The 19,399-nt window shown below is 41.7% G+C and overlaps 1 protein-coding gene and 1 long non-coding RNA gene across 5 annotated transcripts in view; one reads left to right on the top strand and one right to left on the bottom strand.

Annotated features, from left to right (window-relative positions):
* Positions 1–19,399, bottom strand: part of LOC116062409 (complexin-2) — a 60,576-nt gene that overhangs the window by 30,637 nt on the left and 10,540 nt on the right. The gene's annotated exons all lie outside the window — the stretch shown is intronic.
* LOC116062423 lies at positions 654–18,128 on the top strand. Its single transcript, XR_004107963.1, has 3 exons — positions 654–665; positions 12,224–12,234; positions 17,902–18,128. It is a non-coding gene; the product is annotated as an uncharacterized LOC116062423 (long non-coding RNA).

Genomic DNA, 19,399 nt, shown 5'->3' on the forward strand with positions numbered 1-19,399 from the left:
CTTCTAATACGTTGTCTCTATTCTCTTAACTGATCAGCTGGGCAGTGGGTGTTTCGGTTCTGTATGCCAATTAGAATCAGGCACGTATGTTCTATCCAATCACAGCATGACTACCTTGTTTTAAATATCTTCTCTCTCCCGTTTCTGTCAGTTGTATTTTCAGACGAGAGTGCGACCCACCTCCTCCCCTTCTACCTCAAGGCATTGTCGACGGTGTATCGGTCTTCTCCCGGCTGACGGCCCATTTTATATCTCGGATTTTCTCACCACCACCACCACCAGTGTCTAGATTCCATTGGGGGATGTGTTTGGTTTTCCTAAACATTAATTGTATAGATCCCCTTTTACAATGGAGTCTAATCTCCAAATAATTGTGTGTACTTGTTTGGTTAATTGTTAGTAATAAATGTTTGCATATCTGCAACGAAGTCTCTCCTGATTGAATTATACTTGTAGAAAATGTATCATATTATATAAGTTTGTGAAATGTTTCTGATTTTGATATGTATTAGAACTTTTGCAACACAGTGACATGGCAAATATCTCCATCTTATAGAAGTATATTATAATTGTGTCTATATTGAGCCCTAGAATTATTTTCTTAATTCGTATAGTTGGGGGACTTGAGAAAGACAAATACATTTTTTTTTTTTATTTGACTTTTAGTACTTAGCGTGGGCCAAGCTCCAACAAAAAAAAGCTGGACTTCCCATAGTGCCTTTTGTCAGACCCTACCTCATGGATGTATAATAATAACCATAGACCCAAATACCAGACCCAAAGATGGCACATATTCAGTCCAATTAAAAATACTTGCCTGGCACATACGCCGAAAAATGTAAAAAGCTTCCGGGTTTTCTTCCGTGATATGCGACCCACTGACTATGCCCAGTAGTGTTTCTTCAGATGGCACGGCCAGCGAGTTCCTGCTCGGCCCAGAGACTTTACATTGTGATGACGTAAAATCACAGATTGTAAAATCGCTTTTCTCAGACTTAAGAAAAATGTCACAAATATAAAACCTCCATGGATCAAAAAAATTCAGAAAGGAACATGTTATATCTGACCTTGTTTGCAGTTGGAGGTGTCCTGTCAACAGTTTTACAGACGTTTCTTTTACAGTGGTGGTCTATGGTGAAAAGGATTTTTGGGACGAGCAGGGATTTTTCGCTGCAATACCATGAGTGGCCACTGGGGGGAAAATGGCTTCAAGGCTGAGCAGCAGTGCTGTATCCAGTTCAGTTCAGTTTATTCTTTGTCCCAAAAGAGAAATTTGTATGCAGCAGGGAGACATCACATGAAGAATATACAACACAAACCACACAACAATTAGCCTGAGTTAAAGAATAAATAGTTGCAGAGTTGTGTTGGAGTCATAATAAAAGTAAAAAGAACTATAAACACTCAAACAATAGATAATAATGATAAAGATAAATAAATAAATACAGGAGTCATTAACATAAGCAAGGGCTATCACCTCCTCTTAGCTGAGTTGAGTGCCTGAATGGAACGAGGAATAAAAGAGTTTTTGTATCTCTGTTTAAGAGCCAAGGGGGTGCTAAAATGTAAGCCAGTTGGTAATAACATGTATTCTCCGTACAGAGGGTGAGTGGTGTCCTTGCAAATAGACATGGCTTTTTTTAAAATCTGTTTGTTTAAAAATGTCCGTAAGGCTACTGAACTTCACACCCACTATCTTACTGGCCGCATTCACAATTTTTAAAAGCGCATTTGTATCCTTGATGGTGAGGTTTCCATACCAACAGATGATAGAAATTGTCAGGACAGACTCTGTAGAACAAAGTCATTAATATTTTGCCCACCTGGAATTTAGCAAGTTTCCTGAGTGCAAAGTCTTTGTTGGCCTCTCTTGCACACAGGAGCAGTGTTCAGTTCGAATTTAAGCTGGTTGTCAATCAAGGTGCCCAGATATTTGTAATATGGCACCATGTCTACGTCCTGGCCCTTGATAACACTACTACAGGGGACATTTGGGATGACGTCTGAGATCAATGGACATATCCTTCGTTTTTGTAATGTTTAGATGAAGGGAAGCATTCTCACACCAGGCAACAAAATCATCAATCGCTGGACCATGGTCGTTTTCATGTGCACTAAGAAGGCTGACAATAACTGAGTGGTCTGCAAACTTGATAATGTGCCTATTGTCATGATGGCTACAACAGTCGTCGGTATATAGGATGTACAACAGAGGGGACAGGACACATCCCTGTGGGGATCCAGTGGATGATATAACTCACTGGAAAGCTCACTGTTCACCCTCACCCTCTGACATCTCTGAGTGAGAAAATCCAGTATCCAGCCTACTAAGCTCGGCTCAAGGTTAAAATGAGTAATTTCTCAGCTAGCAAATTAGGTTGTATGGTATTGAAAGCAGATGAGAAATCAACAAAGAGTAGCCTAATATGATTCCCACTCCCCTCTAGATGCTTATATAAGAGGTTGAGTAAGGTGATATTGGCATCTTGTACCCCCCTCTTGGCCCTGTAGGCAAACTGAAATGGATCTAAAAAGAGTTCCGCCTTAGCTAGAAGATCAACTTTTATAAGTTTTTCTAAGGATTTCATGACCAAGGAAGTCAAGGCAACAGGCCTGAAATCATTAAGGGTTTTGGGGTGGCTAACCTTGGCAACAGGCACCACCACAGACTGTTTCCATAGAGATGGTACTCTCTGCTGGGAGAGTGACAGGGTGAATATATCATAGAATACTGGACCTAGTTGCTCTGCACACACGCAGCAGGTGGCTGTAGACTTTTCTACAGTGTTTAAAAGAGTTGATGATGCTACGTTCATTAAAGGTAGGGATACATGGGGGAGATGCCAGAAGACTGTTTCTGAGTTCAGAATGTTTATTGCTGAAGTCATGATTGTCAAATCTGACATAAAACCTGTTAAGGTCCTGTGCCAGCAGTGAGTCAGACTTGTAACTGTTCAGTTCAAGCCTACTCCTCCCCCCTCCCTTGAGCCCCGCAATTGTCTTCATACTGTCCCAGGCAGAGCCCAGGTTGATCATCCTGAGCTGTGTTTCTATTTTATCTTTGTACTTAAGTTTACCTGCCCTAGTTTTCCCTTTAATGTCCTTTTGAAGCTTGTGTAGTATCTGTAAGTTTCCTTCCTTAAAAGCCCTATTCTTTTCATGCAATAACATCTTCAGGGACTTTGTAACCCATGGTTTACTGTTTGGATACACTTTAATAACCTTAGTTGGAAGAACAGTACTCTCACAGTATGAGATCCAACTGCTGATAACATCTGTCAATTCATCAATATCAGAGCCAGATCCTATTATACATCCATACCCTACCTGCCTGGTAAATGTCTTTTTATCTTTCAAAAGTGACATTTTAAAGTTCTACTGTAACTCCCCTTTAACCCTGATGACATCACTGTGACATTATCAGGGTTATCTTTTTAGACATGACAAAGCCGCTCCAGGCAACAGAAGACATTAAACTGTTGTTTTCACAGGTTGAGTCATATTAAACATGACTAGTAAACTCATTTTGGTGTAGAAAATGTAAAATCGGTGGAAGCGCACTTAAGAAAAAAATAGATCCCTGGACAGACATGACGCACACAGTATCTTATATTGAGACAGAATGGCACTTCATTCTACAAAAGTCTTGAAACAAATTGATTTGTGCCGGAAGGAAGTTAAAATTATGACTTGGTTTTTTTAACTTGTTTTTAGAAAATAATGCCTTTAGGACTCAATAACAAACACGATGAAGGTTTGAAGGCGTAGGTAATGAGGTAGACACAGAAAGAGAGAGAAAGAGTCAGGTTTTCTGGTTGCAGCTGAAACTCCGACTGCAGGCAGTGTGTTGAATATTGTGTAATTAATGGAGCAATTAGCTGCTACAGTACGCAGCGCTCACTCAGCCATCTGTTCACATGCCAAACAAACGAAATCGATACAGCGCCGGTGCTCATCCTCTGTCCGGGCTGTCAACCATTCAACAAACCATTCAGAGTCAATCTGCAGAGGGATTCAGTCACACAAGCTGAGCCTTTTTTATTATTATCTTTACCTGTATTTATCAGGCATTGTCTCATTATCTCTTTATCCTGATCCTGCTCCACATGCACTGTGTTTACCTTTGTGCTAATTGTTGGATTATAACCATGTTAGAGTAGCACGCTGCTGTCATTTTAACAGATTAACCAGGTTGTCATAGTTCTGTTGAAGGCTTAGGTTAGAGTAAACCTATTTCTCTATTAAATACCTGAGACCCTATTTCTCTTTCTGTTCTGACTCTGAAAACTAAAGAAGGGCGCACAATGCAGTGAAGTGGTGTTTTAATAAGTAAACAGCTTTGCAACACAATTTTAGGCACTTTACAGCACTCATGTAACATTTAAATCTAGCATCATCTGGCAAGATGCAGCATTCACCAATGCCATACATTAAGCCCATATTCTGGGTAGATTACTTTGTAGTCTATATCCTTGAGGTTCCACTTCCGGGATTGCTCTGTTGCCGCCGGAAAATCCGGCGGATTACACTCATTTAGGCTGGATATATGTTGCCTTGGGCTTCCTTGGTGTTGCCATTTTAAACTCCGGTTGACTGTGGTTAACTGCTCCCAGACATGGAGGACTCGAGTCACATGACTTAACTCGAGTTATACTCGAGTCGCAAATTTTAGGACTTGAGACTTGGTTGATAAAGATTCATAAAAGAGTCGACTTGACTTTGACTTGATATTCATGACTTCAGACTTGACTTAGACTTGCGTCAAATGACTTGAAATGACTTGATTTTCTGTTTAATAAATACATATTTTTTCCCCTCTGATATTGAGGAGGAGTTAACTTTAAGATTTTAGTGCTATTGCATGCGCGGGAACCTGTTGATATGATGACGCGGCACACGGCGGCAGACCTGCAGTAAACGAGACTGGCTACGACTAGTAACTTAACATCATGGATCCCTCTGCACCGAAAATAATAAAGTTTGGCTATAAGGATTACACATCTGACCAGGCAAAGAAGAAACGACGAGAAATTTCCGACGTCAACCACCACCACGTCGAATTTCATCAGACAGTGATGAAACACTATTTGGACGTTTGTGATGGACAGACCTCCCTTCAGTTTTGGGCCATGAATAAGCACACCCTCCCCTCTTTGTTCAAGGTGGTGGTAAGAGCGAATAAAACTAGGCACACACATACATACATATTACACACAACACAAACTGCACTCTCTTTATCTCTCTCTCTCTCTCTCACACACACACTCACACACACACACACACGCAGACGTAAGTATGTGAATAAAGCTAGGCACACATACACACCCAACACACTGCACTCTCACACACACGCATATGCACATACACACATTCACTCACCAATATTAATAACTTTTCACTCACTCGCTCTCTCACACACGCACACATTCACTCACAAATACACTGACAAATATTAACATATGCTATCCATTCCATGTGATACATACACTCAGTCAATCTCTCCAAATTACACAAAGGTGGTGGTATTCAGCTACTCTTAAACTCTTAAAGAGAAGGAAATGTTAAAGGATGTGTTTCTGTCCCATAAAAGTGAGGCATGTTTGAAGAATATTATTTGACTAGAAACCATTATACTTGAATTGTTTGAATGAATTTCATGATTTGATGTCATGATTGAGGCATATTGAACAAATATGTATGTGTATTTTTTGTTGGCCTAATATCAGTTTTAGGCTGTGCTTTTATCTGTATAAATTTAAAGTGTTCAGATGTATGTGGCTTGGACACAATGCCTTTTGAATATTGAGTAGGAAAAAATGCAAATAAAACTCCAGCAGTTCATAACCACTGTCTTTAGCTTGTTTAAAAATGGAAACTTTGTATGACTTGACTTGACTTGACTTGCTTGATAGTCACAAAAAATGACTTGGACTTGCTTGAGACTTGAAGGTTAAGACTTGAGACTTACTTGTGACTTGCCCATGTGTGACTTACTCCCATCTCTGACTGCTCCTCAGATCTCAGCAGGGTAAATCCAGACAGCTAGCTAGACTATCTGTCCAATCTGAGTTTTCTGTTGCACGACTAAAACAACCTTTAAAACGTACACGTTCCACCAAAACAAGTTCCTTCCAAGCCTATATTGCAGCGGCACTGCGGATTTTCTCCAGTGCTTATCACCGCCCAAGACGATTGTGACTGGTTTAAAGAAATGCCAATAAACCAGAGCACGTTTTCCTCCCATCTCCCAATGCTTTGTGGACTAGCCAGACCCTCCTCCAGCACGCTTTGGAGGAGGGTCTGGCAAAGCAAGACTAATTACTTTGTGACGTGAATGCTGTTTTTTTTTACTGCCGCGACAAAAAATGAAATCAGTGCCAGAGTTGTAAAAATACTGTCACCAAATATTTTAAACTGTTGCGGTGTTATAGTATCTGATGAGCTTTTAAATGCATGGAACTGTTACTCAAATTAGACTTGTATACCTGTATCATATTTCATGTTTCACTCGGACTGTATCTGGAGCTCCACATCCTCACCATGTCGGAACGTCAGTACGGTAAAAAGACTGACTCGGACCGAGTTTTATGAGCACCTTACACTTAACGATTGAGACGACGGGAGAGCGCCCCAACTCTAGCAAGACTCATGATTTCATTCCAATATTGGAAAATAGTCTGCCACAGTGGAATCGCTTGAAAAGTATTAGTATTAGGATGGTAGGGCAAACACAGCGTGTGACTTCAACACTGGTTTCTTGAAAGTGATCTTTCTAACATTAAATATTTACTTTTATACCATGGATCATTTTTGGAAGACACTGACAAATGGACTATTATGTTGTTTGGGTATGAAGACAAGTTAAAAAGCAGAGTATTTGAAACATTAGCAGATGGCGAGAGCCACAGTGACAACCACGGCGCCAACTCGACAGAAAGATGATGTATGAGGTTGACATTTTTGCAGAGTAAAGTGGAGGCGGCGCCTGCAGTCATCAATCAGGGTATAATCTCTGTAACACCAATATAAATCAAATATTCCTATGAACAAGCGGCGTAATGAACTTCATCCAAACGCTGTCTGATTTGAAATATTGTTATATTTTCGTTTATTCAAACATAGTGAGGGCCAATGATGTAAAACATCAACCGTACCGTATGAAACACAGGACTTTGGTTTCAGCAAGCGGCCTTTTTTTCCGAAGTCACACTATTATACACAACAAACCAACATCTGCATTTAAACAACAGATAAGAGAAACATCTTGAAGCATTCTTTCTGCAAAAATATAGAAAATCGCTGACTGAAGCGAAGCAGATAATGCACATTCAGAGAGAGTAAAACTAACACCAACTCTTCTTTGCAAAATGACTAATGGAGTGTTTTCTGGAACAGATGAATGAGCATCCTCGCATCAGCGTAGAAAAGGGGGATCGATTTGCATGAAACGTGTAAAAGAGAAACAAACAAACAGACGTTGAGCGAACAAAAAAACGACTGGTGATGAAGTGGAATCAAACAGCCGGTGACATTTTCAGAGTGAACTCATTCAGCCTGAAGACAAAAGATCCAAAGAGACAAAAGATCCTCCGACGCTGCCGACACGTTCACCTCTGACAGATTCGGAGAGACGCCACTCATTTGTTGACATTTCATTATCTGCTGGTATTGTAATAATTGCATTGATTCAGAATGTTATCCCTCCATCCATCCATCCATCCATCCATCCATCCGGTTTTCATCCCCACCAATCCTTCTTTTGCTCTGTTCTGCACATTCATATTTATCCATACATTCTCCTAAGTTTTTACTTTGTTACGTTTACTTCCTCCATCAGTGCGTGAACGTCCGGCATGTTTCCATAACTCTATCTCCAACCATCTATCAGCCACTCTTCTGCTTATTTCTCCAACATTCATCCCTCCATTCTTTTATCAACGCATTCTCATGAACATGTTCATATGATATTGTAAATTGGTATATCTTACGAAATTACAGCCGACCGGTCACATGACCATTAAGTTTAGCTGTCCTTACAACTAAATTTAACCGATAAAAGGGGACTGTGAGCCGGGTACAGAGCACCGTGAGGTGACGGTCGTGCAGTCAATGGGGTTCATACAGCAACAAATATGTGAAACACATAGAAATTACGGTACATTACTTTTCGTAGCTATATTTACAACACATTCTCACTCTTCCATCACGTAAAATACGGACGCTTGGTCATGTGCTTTTGGCGTTTATTATTCACGCTAAAAGTCTCCTTTAGCTTCGGGACTCGTCACTTTTGACGCTCTTGGTCGGGACGTACTGACTGACATGCGGTCAATCACAAAAGATTGTGGGTGGGGTTATAAAATGTACGTTTCTGTGACATGCAGGACAAGAACGGGAAAAGGACCCCGGTCTCCTGGGTGAAAGTCCTGTGTTGTTTGACCCATCCACCACCCTAACCAAGCTCCTTACGCGGCATTTTGGTCTTTCATACTACTCGCTTCCGTTGTCGCTCTTAATACTACGTCCTCTTACAGCACCGCGGTCGAGCTGCTGCTCTGCCTGGTGCGTTCCATACATAAAGGGGAATTTTTGCATCGGCCTCTGATGCTGAGACCCACTGCCCAAGCGTCACTATTTTACGAGTTGGGAGTGAGAACAGGTTGATATTTACGAATTATTCATGATAACAGCCTGCTTTTATTGTATTCTTGTATGTTCTTTGTTTTGTTGGCCATTCACCTACCTAATCATTTCATCTATCATCTAGTCTTCTTCTTTCTTCTTCATCCATCAGCACATTAATCTGTCAATTGGTTGTCAATGTTCATTCATAAATCTATCCATCCATCCGCTTTCTTCAACCTTTATCTGCACATCTATCTCTACATCCTGCACCAGTTCATCCATCCTGCTTTCACTTCATTCATTTGTCATTCATTTAGCTGTGTCATCCATTCTTGACTATCACTCTTTCCTCTTTCCATCCATCCATCATCCATCCATGTATCTTTGCAGGTGTTTTGTTAGCCACTTAATCATCCAATCCCTCCATCTATCATCTCCTCCACTGCTAATTAATCCATCCATTAACCAGTTCACCATTTTTCTGCATATATCTCCATCCTCCACTAATTTTATTTATCCATCATTCAGCCTATTTTGTCATCCATTATTTATCACTTTACATCTACCTTTAATCTATCCATCAAGCTACAATATCTTTGTTATCAAGTGAAACTACATATACAAGAATGGAAAACCTGAGAAGTTATTGGTAATGAGTGTTTTCTCTAGGTTTGTGGAAGTCCGCTGGGGACCAACTACAATCATTAGAGCTGAGTTTTGATGCTCGCATTGATTTTACATTCAATCGGCTTGGGTGGCACACAAAAAATCAGTTTCAGTTCAGACTAACTATTTATTCTATGACTGTGAAGCCAGAGACAACAGGACCAAAGTATCCAACAACGACACAAAGCGACAGCAGAATCTGTTGTCACTGGAAAATCACTAATGCATGAGAACCGAGCCAACGATGCCACCCAACCATACTCCATTGACTCTGGCTACTTTTCCTGCCTCATATATGTAGCTGCAGTCAGACTTCGCCCCCTCCTCCCCTCAGGCGGCGGAGGACGGAGGGGGAGGAAGCAGGCTATATATCACCAACGAGGCATTCGTCCATTTGTCTTGCGGTTGGGTGGCTGAAGGAAGAGAAAGAGGAAAAGAATGGAAAAGGATGGGAGGGGGTGCGGGGAAGGGGGGGATTTCAAAATAGGGTGAGCGTAGCGAAGAGAAATGAGGACAGAAGAAGGGAGTGTAAAAAGGGGGGAAGGTAGCAAAGAAGGATGAAGAGAAGAGGAGATAGAAAAAGGAATTGTATATGAGAGTAAAGTGGTGGAATGGTATGAATGTCAACAGGGAAAGAAAAAGAAATAGAAAAGTTGGGTAAAAGAGTGACGGATGTAGCAGAAGAAAAGAGAGGGAGGTGAGGAAAATGGAAGAAGACACTGACAGAGTGAAAGAGAGTGAAATGATAGATTAAGAGGAAGTGACAGAGGGGGGAGAGAAGTGGAGAAAAAGAGGACTGACGAGGCTATAGTTGGAGGACACAAAGAAGACAATCGAGGTGGAGAAGAGACAGAGAGTGAGAGGAAGGTGAGAGAAAGAGGAGACGATGTACAGGAAGAGAAATGGGTCAGCAGAAAGAAGTGACAAGTAAAAAGAGAGAAAAATGTGCATCATCTAAAGCTTTTTCAATCTCTCTAAAAAGCCATGTGCCACTTCTGTCGAAGCTATGATTCAACAAAAATCTGCTTCAGGCTGAAATTATATGAAGCATGAACATTCTTAAACACTGGAACACTACTTCCAAATGTCATGGATTGTGTGTGAGAGGAGTTATTTTGGGTATCTAGTGTCCGGAAAGTAGTTCATTTTGTCTATAGACAGGGTTTGGTGACTGACAGTTGGAGCACTTCAAGGCTCGGATGGACATGGAACTTTCCTGGTTGAGTCATCAGTACAATAGTCTCGCATAGCCAGAACTTCCTCCACAGTGCTGCGTAGGAAGGTCTGACTCGTCCACACAACATTGCGGGATGGGAGAAAGATGTGCTCTAGTTTAGTGGAATTTCTTTAAACCAATCATAATCGTCTTGGGCGGCGCCAATGTACGGAGCAACAGTGTCTCTGCAAATTAGCCTCAGGAAGGAACTTGTTTTGGTGGAACGTGTACGTTCAAAAGTTGTTTTAGTCGTGCGACAGAAAACTCAGATTGGACAGATAGTCTAGCTAGCTGTCTGGATTTACCCTGCAGAGATCTGAGGAGCAGTTAACCATAGTCTTCAGAAATCTCAGAGGTTAGAACACCACAGGGGCTCCGTGCGGCGCCCATACAATTGTAACTGGTTTAAAGAAATGCCAATAAACCAGAGCAGGTTTTTCTCCCATCCCAGAATGCTGTGTGAACTAGCCAGACCCTCCTCCGCAGCGCTGTGGAGGAAGGTCTTGGCAAAGCGAGACTAAGTTGAGTATAATTGCTGCTTGATCAAATGACCTAAGGGAGCTTTTCTAAAACCTCAGCAGACCAAATGTGTATTTTTTTGTAATGTAATTAATTGATTATAGTTCAACACGCTGCCATTCCGCAGAAATTTAAATAAAAACCATTCACACAGAGAGAGCCGACATCAGAGGTGTCAGAGCGCATGGTGGACGGCGACGGACTCCCACGGTCTGGTGACTCACGGGCATTTTGACAGTTTGATGGCCCCACAGATGCTAATTCTAGCTGTAGCCACAAATCACCTGCCAACAACTGCAAAAAGCACCTTAACTTCCTGGTCAGCATGTGAACCCCCCCATCCCCCCCGCAGGCCTCCAGACGTGCAGGCAGTGGTGCCAGCTGCAGATTGCTGCTGGAGGATGGCGGAGTTCAGGCAGTAATGTTCAAGGGAGGGAAAACTGATGGATGTGTCATAGTTGAAATACTAAGGTGCGAAAGGTATACCAGCCAGTGCTGTAAATTAGAGCTGCAAAGATTAATCAATTAGCTGCCAACTATTAAATTGATCACCAGCTGGTTTGATAATCGATCAAGCCTTTTACAAATTCTCTGATTCCAGCTTCTTAAATGTGAATATTGTTCTAGTTTCTTCTCTCCTCTGTGACAGTAAACTGAATGTCTTTGAGTTGTAGATAAAACAAGACATTTGAGGACGTCATCTTGGGCTTTTTGGGAAACACTGATCGAACTCTTTCACCATTTTCTGACATTTTATAGACCAAACAACCAATCGATTAAACGCGAAAATAATCGACAGATAAATCAACAATGAAAATAATTAGTTAGCAGTTTATCAAGACTCGATGTGTAATTTGAAATTGGTGTGCTGCAGTTTGAGTTTCATCCTTTAGGCCAATAACCTGGCAGAGACTAAGAATAAATACCCTTGAAACCCCATAAAATGACCAACCAATTGCCCTTTATTGCCCATTTGCTTTTTATCAAGTTCATGTGTTATCGTCTGTCGAGGTTGAATACTTACATGTGATTGCGAGAATTCTTTTTGCTTGAGAAAATAAGGTTTCAATTGAAAACATGAGTGTCCTCCCCCCGGAAAAACGCTCCCATATGTTGTTTGATCAAGCATCAATTGCGACTCATCTTTACGTTTATAGTGGTGGCGCCCTCTAGTGGGCGTAGTAGTTATGTTTAAAGCAAAGCAGAAAGTAACGTGACAAAGTATATGTGCACAGATCCTTGATGTTCCACTTCCGGGATTGCTTCGGTGCCGCAGGAAATTCCGCCGGATGCATGTATTTTCCGTTTCCTTCCGCTTTCTTTGTGTTGGAATTTCAAATTTGGTGGATTTCTGAGGACTATGGTTAACTGCTCCTCAGATCTCTGCAGGGTAAATCCAGACAGCTAGCTAGACTATCTGTCCAATCTGAGTTTTCTCTCGCACGACTATTTTGCAGTGGCTCTGTGCGGAGTTTAGCACCGCCCATGACGATTCTGATTGGTTTAAAGAAATGCCATTAAACCAGAGCACGTTTTCCTCCCATACCCGAATGATATGTGGTGTAGCCAGACCCTCCTTCAGCGTGCTTTGGAGGAGGGTCTGGCAAAGCGAGACTACATTGCCAAGAAAATTATAATTGTGACAATGAAAATAAAAATTGTTATAGATGCATTTTTATGTAACTTTTATTGTTAAAAAAAAAAAAAAAAAATGTGAGAAGGGACCATTGGCCCCCGGGCATCTTCACATTATCAAATCCGGCACTCTGTAAAAAAAAGTTTGGACGCCCCTGGTCTAAAGCAAGGAAAGGGAAAACTGCTAACACAACACAGCAAGCAGAAGAACTAAATTCAAAGCAGAAAACACTGCAGCGAGAAGAAATACAGAACTGCGTAGAGGAGACAAAAAGTCAGCAGTGGGGGCTGAAGTTGGACTGCTCGAGGACACGAAACAGATACAAGTTCTTCTAGTTTCCACCAGTGAGCAGCATTGTTGTTGGTTTTTTTACAACTGAGAGTCACAAACTCACTTAGTTTTTTTAAAATGATGTACAGCGCTTTGGATGAACGTGTCCATCAACTGGATGAGAAGCAAGATGATGCACTGAATTAGTCATCACAAGATGTGCTGCTCTGTGTTTGTTCTGTGTTTGTAGACCTCAGAGAGACAAACGCTACATAATGCATGGAGGGCTGAGTGGTTTGTCTTCAGTCGGACTGTCTGCTCCCCTGGGGGACAGATCTGGGTTAAAGGGACACAGAGTCACGGCAGACACGTTGGCTTTCTGCAGCACCGACGAAGTCACGACACCTTCGCTCCAAACAAGCCAGACTGAGGAAACTATTGGTTGAAATTATATGTTTCCCAACTTCATTCTTACTCATATTTAAATATCAGAATGGTAAATTCTGTAATTTGAATAATTAAAAAAGTACTTTTTCTTGTTTACTGATTTGTATGATGCCGTAGTAGATAAAAAATGACATTAAGGAGCCGGGGGAGGGGGGTAATATTCTGAGAAAAAAAACTGACTTTTTTTCTTGTAAATGTACCATATTTATATTTATATTTATAAGATATAAACTCTTTAAAACACTGGAACTTATATCTTTAAAACACTGGAACGTATATCTTCAAGCAACCCGTTCTCACTCCGAACTCGTAAAATACGGACGTCTGGACAGTGACTGTCAGCGTCTGAAGCGACGAAAAAAGCGTCCTTCAGCGTGTTTGTAGAACGTACCGGGGAGAGCAGCAGCTACACGCGGTTTAGCGAGTAGTATGTAAGGGGGGAATTCCGTGTAGGGAGGTTGGTCGGGGGGGTGGATTGGTCAAACACAGGACTTTCACCCAGGAGACTGGGGATCGTGTCCCGCGTGTCTTTAACCGTCCCATTATTCCCGCGTGTCACGGAAGTGTAAGCCTACCCACGACCTTTCCCTAAACTAGTAGCGTAGTAAAATAATACTATTTTTAATTAAAATAATACTATTTTTAATTTGATCTTGCTTCGTTTTCTCTTTGGACTTTCAATTTGAATTATGAATAAATATTCCCTCCATACTCGCACTAGTGACTCCTTGGTCCTAAATATTCCATTTGTTAGGACAGAATTAAGCAAAACTGCATTTGAATATTATGCCCCATATAAATGGAATAGCCTGCAGAACAGCCTAATTCCATTTAATCACTTTAAATGTCTTCTTTATGAAGCCATGTATACTGAATGTACATGTGCATATAGAGTTTACCATCCTGTAACTGTTTGATGTGTGTACTGTGTGTTGCGACTGTATAGTGTATATTAATTGCCATGTTCGGTGGTTTCATACGTATGTGTTGTAATTTTGTAAGGCATGTAATCAGGGCATAATTGGAAATGAGAGCTTGCTCTTAACTGACCCTCCCTGAATAAATAAAGGATATATATATATATATATATATATATATTTAAAACACTGGAAGTTATATCTTTACTCTGTATGTATACGTGTGCATCTCTGGCTTCCAATAAAAAAAAATAAAAAAGATCCACAGAAAAGATCAATAAAAAACGTGTGTAATCATGACTTGTTGGCTCACAGGAGCGCCAACCCTTACCTATAGCAATGTCGAAGCTTAGCAATCAGTGTTAGGGGTGTCGAAAATGGCCAAGACCCAGATAATCAGAGACATAGAGTGGTCAAATTCACTGGAATGTTAATAGAACAGATTATTGGTATATACAAAATGCTGTTTCTTTCTTCCTTCAGCTATTTTTTTTTCCTTTCAGTATAAGCGCTCTCTGCAGCCTCTCCTTCACTCCATCAGGGTTAAGAGGGCTGTGGTAAGTGGCCAGCGGCATGCTGGGAGGGTGGGCAGCGATGCTGTGTGGGTGGGAGGCTCGCTACGCCTGCCAACCACTCGAGTACAGTGATGAATGTTGCCGGGAGATGGAGAACAAAAACAAAACAACTCAAACCGGGGGAAAAAAGAGAGGAGAGAGAGCTTAGATTTTTTTAATTTTACCTCTCTATTCATCATCTGTACTTGCAACTACTGATTTATTTTATCCTCTCATCTATCATATATTTAATGGATTGGCACAAAATGAAGTACATTGTTCCCCAGACGATGCATCCTACTGACTTTGATCCCTGACTGGTGGACAGAGGTTGATATTTGTGGTTGCAAGTGAAATATATCTACTACTATTGATTTGCAATGAAATTTGGAACACACATTTGTGCAGCCCTCAGGATGAATGAGACTGTCCTCCACCAACAAACGCCCACATAAGTCGTTTATTCAAGCAGCAATTACGACTTATATTTACGTTTATAGTACAAATGTTGAGGTTCTTGTACTTTACTTGAGTATTTTCTTTTTATGCCACTTTCTACTTCTACTCTGCTACATTTCAGAGAGAAATATAGTACTTTTTACTCCACTATATTCATCTGACTGCTTTAGTTACTTAACAAAATAAGGTTTTTGCACAAAAAAAACACATGGAGTTTATAAAATCTGATGTTTTAATATAAATTAAACTAGTCCAGCTGAATACCACAGCTGTTTGGATCGTTTCCAGTTTCTAAAATGTGAGCATTTTAATATGACCCTAAAGAAGACTTTTTGCGTCAATAACAAACGCCAAAGGCACCTGACCAAACGTTGCTTTTTTTTGACGCGATGGGAGTGAGAATGCGTTGGGTTTGAAAGACTTGTTGTGAAATCTCTATAGGGAGGGATTTCGTCACAGCCACTTTGAACAGGAGGACCAATTACTGGGGAGTTTTCTTTTCAGACAGATTTGAAAAAAAAAAAAGAAGTGAAATAACGTCTGATTTTAACCCAAACCACAATGTTTTTTTAATCTTAACCAAGTCATTTTTGTGGCTAAACCTAACCAAACTGCGAACGTTTTCACAACGTTAACATGTTTAAAACCGTGACTGTTAAGTTCTCTGGTTTAGATAGTAGGCGGAAAACTCTTCACAGCCACTATAAACTAGCCTGGCTCCGTCCTCCTACGTACTTCCACTCAATTTTCATTTCCCTTCAGTACTCCGTCTGGGTTCGCAGTATATTCGCCGGCCAAATATTTGGCGGTCCAATCAGCGAACAGAGGGAGTGGCTGAGAACGATGGAGTTAGGACGTGCACGAGAAAGATGTAAGCAAAGCCATTCGGTCCGTTGTGGCAACGCTGCCGAATATCCAGAAGTTAAAGCCCGAGCAAGAACAATCTTTGCTGAGTTTTGTTGGTGGCCATGATGTTGTGACCCTCCTCCCCACTGAGTTCGGGAAAAGTTTGATTTTCCAGCTCGCTCCGTTAGTGGTGAAGGAGTTAGCTAAGGCTAACGGTAGCGATGCTAATGCTAAATATAAGCCGATAGTTGTCGGTCTCCCCTCTTGTTGCACATGCGCATGACATACGTCACGACCAAACGTTAGCGATTGGTTATGGCAGATCCAGAGTGGCTCTGGGCAGATCCAATAGTTTTAAACTTCAACAGAGTACCCGCCTTCAAGGAAGTTAACACTTGTCAATGGAGAGAGGCCAGACTCTCTGTACAAATGAAATGTACCAGAGTCTGGTAGGACCAGGCTAACTACTGTATAAACAGGAGGAACAATTAATTCAGCCTATAACACTTCCAATGTGCACATGGGTGTATGGGTTTATGGGTATATTTTGTTATCAGATCCTTTAAAGATCCTCCGGCAGCAGCCCTATTCAGTCAAAATGGGGACTCGCTCTGGTTCTGTAACTCTCCCATTGTCCGCTCCATAAATAGCTTATATCTAATACTGATTCTAATTCATGACCCGTTTCTGTTTTAGGCCTCGCACGGTGAAATGAGACACTGCTGTCACGCTGCCAACATTGTGCTCAACAGGAGCTCCATGATAAACGAAGTGACAGCCGGGTGTTAAACAGGACATGAAAGGGGCCCCTGCTACAGTGGCAGCTCGCCAAAACCCGCCTAATGCCCCGGATACACGGCGACTTATGTTCCTGCGCGACACACAAAGAAAAGCCACGGCGTCAAAGTGAAGAGCATTAAAACTCGAAATGAAAAAAATCTGAATACCGTTTCAGCAGGAATTGTTCTCTTTGATTTCTTCTGAAAACACTGAAAGTATTTAGTTGTAATTAAGTGAATTGGCTGTGCTTCAAGGCGGCTATACCGTGTGGGCCAGCCACAAGTTATTTAACTTAGCGGTGGAACCTGCTGTGCAGTTAATTAGCTGCGGATTGTGGATGGTGGGATTAATTACACGGCTGATTGAACAATAAATCTGTGTTTTCTGACGGGGTACACGAAGCGAGGTCGAAGAGCAGAGACAGAGCTTTGTCCGAGGAGACCTGGAAACACTAAATGATGATGAGTTTCTGAACTTAAAAAGGCCAAAAACTACGATTTATTTTTGTTGCATGTTATAGATAGATAGATAGATAGATAGATAGATAGATAGATAGATAGATAGATAGATAGATAGATAGATAGATATTTATCTTCCCATGAGGGAGATTTGTTTTCACAGTCTGTCTTATGCACATGGCAATATACATGGACAACTACATCGATAACATAGATACATAGAAACAACCACATTTACAACAGCGACACCGGATCTATACAAAGTCAGCGAGGTAGTTTGTTCACATGGCTATGGCAGAAGTGACAAAAGTTCTGCCAAAGCGAGTCCTTCTACACCTCAGAGTCCTGTATCTGCGGCCAGATGGCAGCAGTGTAAAGTGTGGCTATAGAGGGTGATTGGTGTCGCTTGGTGTAATTGTCAAGCGCATTTTAAGCAAACTTTTCACATTTCGCAAAAAAGAAAAAAAGAGAAAATGCTAATTAGAAGCATTTCCATTAACTGGTTTAGAGTAGGGATGCACCGAATCCAGGCTTTGGATTCGGGCGAATATTGGGCTTTTTGACGTGGTTCGGTTTCTGCAGAACCTTAGTATTTTTTCCCACCGAACCGAACCCTACGCTTGTACTACGCGTGCTATGCTGGTCGACGTAATGATGCCGCCGCTGATTAAGGGAAGGTGTTTATGTAGGAGGAGCGTTCAATGCAGCAGGCTGTGAGAAAGTGAAAATGGAACTCGTGAGCAGAATAAGTGTAGTTTGGCAGTACTTTCAGTCAAAAGAAGGCCATTCAAGTCCAGCTACATGTTCAATCTGCAATGCCGATTTGTCTCGTGGTGGCGAGGACCCTAAACAATTCACAACATCACCGCTGTTACAACATTTGGTATGAAACATCTGGAAGGATACGAGTTGTGCATGAAGGAATCCACAGACAGCAGCCAAAACAACTTCAGGCACGGCAAAGGAAGGACAGTCACAGCTAAAAACTTGTGTTAACCAAACGACGACGATTAATGTGTTTACTGTGTTAATGGACTGAGGATGGGAGTAGGATTCGGTGTTCGGTTTCGGATTCGGTATTTGGCCGAACCCCAAAAATCTGGATTCGGTGCATCCCTAGTTTAGAGCGAATAAACTAGACAACGCAAAGCATAGTTTCATCACAAGTTGACGTTACGCATGGTTGTAGATTACAAACCGGCTTGCTAAATCAAAGAGTTTAGAAGCTAAGTTCTTTAGCTAAATGGAGAGAGGTAGCATTGTACAAGTGGGCCACCTGTGCAGAATACAGGGTTGTGGCAGAGACATTTGGTGTCAGCAAGACAACCGTCCACCGCTGTGTATACGCTGTGTGCAGGGCCATACGATTCAAACTGTTGAACCAATGCTGAACCAATTCATCAATTTACCCGACGTGGCTGAGGCACAGGCTACAGCGCACTTTTTTTATATCCAGTTTCTGGGGAGCAGTAGCGGTTTTTGGCACGGGCGAAGCGGGCAGCCGCCCGGGGCGGCATTTTTTCATGACACATGGGGGGGCGGCACGAGCACTTAAAAAAAAAAATCCCTCTGCGCCGCGAAGCACAGAAGCTGCGTGAGAAGGGGAAAGGGGAGAGGGGGCTGAAACAGACTCTGTTGAGAACTAAAAGTAGGCTAGATAGTAAAAGTTCACGAAAGCAATCCAACTTGGTAAAAAAAAAAGACAATGCTGCTCTGCCAAATGTCTTCAAAGGAATGAAACGTTGATAATAAAGAACGGTGATTTAATAGTGATAAAGGGATGGTGCACTCCCAGGCCAGTGGGCTGTTGTATCCACGCTACCAGACACCCTGCGATGCCATCCAGCTCTGCGCGCTATTTAGGATTCACAAGGAGGAGCGGCGTGCGCGGCCGCGGGCCGTGTGTGTGTGTGTGTGTCAGTGTGAGCAGAGAATTAGCTCCACACATAGTTCATTATAGGCTTAAATATATTTGGAATATCCATTGAAATAGTCACATTTTACAT

Source organism: Sander lucioperca, chromosome 1 (assembly GCF_008315115.2).
Source record: "Sander lucioperca isolate FBNREF2018 chromosome 1, SLUC_FBN_1.2, whole genome shotgun sequence".
Classification (NCBI taxonomy): Eukaryota; Metazoa; Chordata; class Actinopteri; order Perciformes; family Percidae; genus Sander; species Sander lucioperca.